This window comes from Neolamprologus brichardi, chromosome 14 (genome assembly GCF_056152115.1).
Source record: "Neolamprologus brichardi isolate AB-2024 chromosome 14, ASM5615211v1, whole genome shotgun sequence".
Taxonomy (NCBI): domain Eukaryota; kingdom Metazoa; phylum Chordata; class Actinopteri; order Cichliformes; family Cichlidae; genus Neolamprologus; species Neolamprologus brichardi.
The window spans coordinates 7,472,819-7,479,278 of NC_142117.1; the positions used below are offsets into that span (position 1 = coordinate 7,472,819).

A 6,460-nucleotide genomic window follows, 5' to 3' on the forward strand; every position below is an offset into this window, starting at 1 on the left:
AAAATCTAATGATCAATTTTGACGTTTAAAGAGTTTAGATCGATCAGTTGTTTACATCACTAAACACAAGCAGAACTGCATCACTGCAGCAGAAGACACATCGTCCACATTCAGAAGCACATCTCTGTATAGTGACTGGTCTTATGATTTAAACAGGCAAATGTTCAGCATTCAAACTACAGGTGAACAATAGTCAAACCAGATGTTTTCCCCGTTATGTCGATATCAGCTAGTCAAGTACACACCTACACAGCATGTTAACAAACCGTGACAAAAAGCCACACAAAAAATTAATGATTGCTGGTAACGGTTTCTATACATTAGTATTTACGAAGGGTATGTTGTGACTTACCTTCAAAATTACAGCGGTCCCTCGCTATAACGCGGTTCACCTTTCACCTCGCTGTTTCGCAGATTTTTTAGTGCAAGTTTGCATGCTTTTTTACGTCCTGCGTCCTGATCGCTGCAGACGATCTCCTCCGTCTCTCCTGTACAGTACAGAATCGCTGCATCTATCGCTAGCAGTGTGACTCTGAAGTGCAGTGCTGTATGTCCACGACGTACACGAAACGTTTTGCACCGTCAAAAAATAAAATTGGCTACTTGATTTCACCTATCACTGGTTATTTTTAGAACATAACACCCGCGATAAACGAGGGACAGCTGAGAAATATAACATTTGAATCCATTTTCTCTTTTCCCCTGAGGCGTGGGGGAAAAATATCGACAAGTCGATGAACATCATTTACAGATATATTGGGTAAATGCCCGAGACATCTATAGAAATGTAAATCGCCGCTTTATTTATTTATTTGCTTAACTTGTTTTGGACCGTAAACAGGGCTCGAATAGGACACCGGAAACAAAGCTCCCCACAGGAGTTTCCGCACCGGAAGTAGCATATGCTAACGTGCACATAGTCAATTTCTCTCTCTCTCTCTCTCTCTCTCTCACACACACACACACACACACACACGTTTTAACTGAAGGGTGACTTCTTTTCTGAAATGCCAACAAAACTAGGAACAGGAAATTGACCGTCTGACGGAGCAGGTAAAGGACCTGCGTGAGGAGAGTTCCTTAAAGGTTGAGCTGCACAAACGCAGGAAAAAAATCTTCTCGCAGTGGCAAACAAACAGACTTGATCCTAAAAGAAAAATGCACATGTCCAGTTATGCAACGGTATTTGAACAGCGCCGCCGGGACCACAGAAAAGGACAAAGAAATTAAAGAAGAGACCACTCTTGTCCTGGCCCTGGCTGCAACACTGAGTTTTAAATTGGCTTACTCGCTAAATTCACCTAACTTAATTTGGTGTAAACTTGAAATTCAATCAATTTCTCCATATTTTTTACCCGCCTCTCTTATCTATTGTTGTTAAGAAATCATCTATTTCCCCCCCGCCACCATCAATGCTGCCTATTTAATTTGGCATTAAAGAGGCATAAAAAAAAAAACCCAGGAGAGCCCTTTACAAAGATGATGGCCTTCTTAGCCTATTAAAGCTACCCTCAAAATTTAACCTACTACCTTCTCACTTTGCTCTCTCTCAAATTAGACACTGCATCTCATCACTGTTTCCAAATTTCCCAATTCTCCCTGCTGACCCACCATGGGTTGACCTTCTGGTTCTTAGAGTTAATCAAAAATCACCTCTATCTAATATATGTTGACCAAATCTGACTCATTAGGCAAAATCAGAACCGCCTGGGAGCGTGAATTAGGTGTTGAACTTTTTGAATCATGGTGGGATAAAGTGAATCTCACTTTTGTTATTGCGCTGCTAACATAAGATGTCCAGTGTTCTGTTTCTACCACACTCGGAGTGGCTGTCCTGACTCGCGGTGACTATCGAACTATATAGCAACAATAGTATGTCTTTACCCGCTGCACTTTGCTCTCTACTTTCATTCTCTTTATTCAACTCATATCCATCCCTGTAGTGAAACACTCACTGAAAATATGGGTCCTGTTTAGGAAATACTTTAATCTCTGTTACTTCTCCCCTCTCAGCCCCATTGTGTCTAAACTTTCTGTCCAGTATGGTGCGGTTTGGAGTGACACAGAAGTGGAATAACTTACTTTAAGGACCTTTTCAAAGCCAACAAACTAGCATCACAGGGGAGGATGGTGTGTGTGTTTGGCATGATTTGAAGATTTTGAAGCCCTGTTTTGACTGATTATAGTGGGGTGCCCAGAAATGCCAGGACTATTTTTTCCCAGTCCAGCCCTGTTTCTGTGTACACAGATAGATGAAATCCAACCTGGGCTGTAGCTCACTTTAAGGACAAAAATGTTGGTAATCTGCTGCATGATGTGTTCTGTGAGAAATGGCAAATCAAACGCACTGCTAAGAGAACAAAACATCCCAGTGCCTTCAAGATGGATGGATAAAGAAGACATTGTTAAGTTCCGCATTGATTTCAAAATCCTAATGCTTACTTATAAAATCATAAATAACATGGCACCAAGCTACCTTATTGATCTCCTTAGCGTGTGTACTCCTGGATTAAGGGCTTCTGTGGGTGACATGACAAAAAATAGTCTCTAAACCACATTTTGCATTGAAATATGATTTATTGTTGGTATCAGAGATGGAAAGTAACAAAGTAGAAATATTTTGTAACTGAAGTAGAATTTACAGTTATCTGTACTTTACTTCACTACTATCTTGTGCCCACTTTTTACTTTTACTTCTGAGTGCCTGTACTTTCTACTCACTATATTTTTTACATCAGGATCGTTAGATTACCCCCCACCGCCAGCTTCGGACACAAGAATATTTTATACTTTACTTTACTTTACTCTGAGTAAAGTATTCTGATTCTGAAAATACAGATACCTGAAAATAAACTTAAATACAGCAACTAAGTATTTTTACTTTGGTACTTCCTGCCTCTGCTCTCTGCTAAGGTTTTAGAATCACAGTGGAAAGTTTCGAATTATTACTTCGTTTCAAGGAATGAATACAATGTATAGAAGTAGATCAAAAGTGCTAAAATACAACCACTCAGACTTAATAAACAAAAGGAAAATCAGTTCAGTCCAATAATTTTTTATTTGCATAGTGCCAGTTCACAAGAAGCTGCTTCAAGGCACTTTATATTGTAAGGTAAAGACCCTACAATATTACAGAAACCCCAACAATCCGAGGACCCCCTATGAGCAAGCACTTGGCGACAGTGGGGAGGAAAAACTGCCTGTTAACAGGCAGAGACCTCCGGCAGAACCAGGCTCAGAAAGGGGCAGTCATCTGCCGCGACTGGTTGGGGGTGAGGTAGTGACACAGATGGAATGTGTTCATGTCACTTCCTCACAGCAAACAGATGTTATTATTTATTGTTGTCTACTATTTTTGGTGTTAAGGGAAATACAGGCCCTCCTGGGTTAGAGATGTAATTGCCTCAGTGTATTTTTAGTATTGTTTTTAACCATATCCCTTAGTGATTGAGTTTTAATTATAGTTTAAAATTGTTATTTCTGGTGTGGGAACAGGGCAGCAGGTTTCTTACTGGTGTGAATGTTACACCCCTGAAAACAGGGGGAAAAGAATCACGAGAGTGATTATAACTTGCGTCTCTCACGCAGTTGTTTATTGCAGTGAGGAGAACGCGCGAAAGCCCCCTAGTGGAGAATAGAGACACTACTAATCGATCCCAGAAAAGGCTTACTAGCTGATCAGAGATGTATAGATTGCAGTTCTCTTAAATAACATGAAAGCCATTAATATAACGTGAAAAATAATAAACTCTTAACCATTTTCTTACCATATTTACCTTATTTTGTCCTTATATCAACTGATATGAATTAGTATTAACTGAACAGTTTTATATGCAGTAGTCCTTCAACCTGTCACATGATGACCTGGCTGATGGGGTCTGTTACTTAATTATGTGGTGTGTTGGTTAATCTGGAGAGTCTACTGCTTACATTCTGCAATGCCGACGTTTTGCCTACGAGAGGAGGGAGGAAATAAACCTTTTTTTCTGTCTTTTGAGGAATGCTGGAGATGAATCTGGTTGAGCGCCCAACCTCAGACTGCTCATATGATTTCGCCATAGAGTTTGACTTGGCCTTGGTGGAAATCTGAGGTAGCGGGGTGTGCTTTGCGCTCACCTCAAGTGTCAGTTGTTTATTTTCTTCTACAAGGCTGCTGTTCTTATCCTCATATACAGAAAGGATTCGCTGTGTTGTTACTAACTGCTTTTTGAGGTCGCGATTTTCCCACTCACATCTGTGGAGTTTCTGTATGGCATCTTTGTTTTGAAGTGCAGCCTCCTGATTCAGCGTTGACTGTAGTTCTTTAATTTCTTTGTCCTTTTCTGTGACCAGCTGTTTATATTTGCATAACAGGCGGTCCCGGCGGTGCTGTTCAAATACTAATGTGTGACTGGACATGTGTATTTCTCTTTTAGCGTTAAGTCTGTTTGTTTGCCACTGCGAGAAGATTTTTTCCTGCGTTTTTGCAGCGTATTTGTCCAGCTCAATGGCAACCTTTAAGGAATTCTCCTCACGCAGGTCCTTTATCTGCTCCGTCAGACGGTCAATTTCCTGTTTTTGTCCTTCAATCGTTTGTCTTTGAATTGAACTCATTTGAATTTCAGTTTCCAGCTCGTTTATGTTTTGTTGCTGCTGAAACACAATTTCTTTGTAGTGTGTGAGCTCTTTGTCCAACTTTTCTTTGTCTGCCAAAATCTGGACCAGCCTTTTCTTAACTACGTTGCGCTCCTTGTCAACACAGGCAAGTTGTTTAGCCTGTGCCGTCTGCGCTTCTGCCTGCTTTTGTTTGTTGAGCTCCAGTTTATTTTTCACAGCAAAATACCTGGTCTGATACTTGGATAGCTCTGCTTGAATCATTTCTCGTTCACTATCCTTTTGTTCTGCGTCTTTTGTCAGTGACTCTATGGTGTCCTTAAATTGACTGATCACGGTCTTAGCCTCAGATAACTCCTTATTAAGTTTTTCATGCTGAGGCCAAAACTCATCGTGCGTCATCTGTATTTTTAGTCTGTGTTCTGTTTCTTTCAGAGCATTTCTCAGACTGACAATCTCATGATCTTGGGATGTCATTTTCTTGAAGAATTCCCGCCTCTCACTTTCAAGTTTGGCTATTTCTTCATTTTTCATCTGCAGGACTTTCTCCAGGTGTTGCATGTTAGAAAGCTGCTTTGAGGCTTCCTTTGTCTGACTTTCTTTTTCCTTTCGTTTTTCTTTTAACTCTTTTACTAGTTTTTTATTGTCCAAGTTCTTTCCCAAAAGCAAATATGAAAGTTCATTATTTTTCATTATCAATGCGTTTTTCTCCATAATGACCCTGTCCTTTTGCTCTTCAAAATCCTCTGCTTTTTTTGCCATGTTTTAATTTCAGCTTTTAATTTCTCTTCTTGTGCCTCCACTGTTTTAAGTCTGTCTCTACATTGAAACAGCGTGCTAGCCTCTACAAGATATTCTGATGTCGTTTTTTCAAAGTTGGCCCTCTCTTCTTTGAGCTGGTCCTGGACTCTAAGCTCATTTTTTATCCGTTCTTCTTTTTCCTTCAGTTCTTTTACTTTTAGTTTTTTTTCAGTGGTCACCTGCTTTAATTCTTGCTTCAGGGCCTCATTTTCTTTGCTCAGTCTTTTGACTTTTCCTTGAAGACGAGACAGAAATTCCACATCTTTTTCTTTCTGCTCCCGTCTCTTTTTTTCAGTGGCATGTTTCCTTTCCAGGTCTTTGCATCTCTTTTGAAGGTCCAGGATTTTTTTCTCATATTTCTCTGATCCTGCGGCCTTCATCTCACATTGAGCCATACGTTTTCTTAGTTGGTCTATTTCTGAGAGATGGGCGCGGGCTTCCTGTTTAAGCCTCGAAATATCATCCATTTGTTGTTTACACACCTTAACTGATATTGTCTTCTGCTGTTCCTTGTTCTCAGCGATGAGGCGTTTTTCTTTTTTTCTTAATTTTTCAAGTTGTTTATGCTGTAATTCTAGTGTGGCAGCCTTTTTTAAATGAATGTATTTAATTCGTATTTATATTGTTTGCGCAAAGTTATCAAGTGCAACTAGTTATCTACTCAACTAGGTAATGTGGGTTCCAAATGGAAACTCAAACTAAAAAGCTAGTGTAGTGCTTACAGTTTCTGTCTACATGGGGTGCATTTGTGGGTTTTCTTGAAACCTGGCTCCGCCCCCTACAGCTATCTTCAAAGGCAATTCTGTGATGTCACATTGATGTCACATTAATGCTGTTTGTCTTGACTCTTATGGTAAGTGTCCTTTTTGCTCTTCTGTTCTTAATTAGTGTGAATGTTGTAAAAGCATTCAAACACCGTTAGATTCCTCTTCTTTTGGACATGACTGCTTGTATTTTTCTCATTTTTAACATTTATATTTTTAAATTTATTCAACTTTATTCAACAAAAATTTCCCATGTATTTCAATGGGGAGACCCTTCAAATTCTCCTTCAACTCACTCCTCT

The 6,460-nt window shown here is 39.7% G+C and overlaps 1 pseudogene; it reads right to left on the minus strand.

Annotated features, from left to right (window-relative positions):
• Positions 1–3,859: 3,859 nt before the first annotated feature.
• On the minus strand, positions 3,860–5,908 carry LOC148098788 (uncharacterized; annotated as a pseudogene).
• Positions 5,909–6,460: the final 552 nt, after the last annotated feature.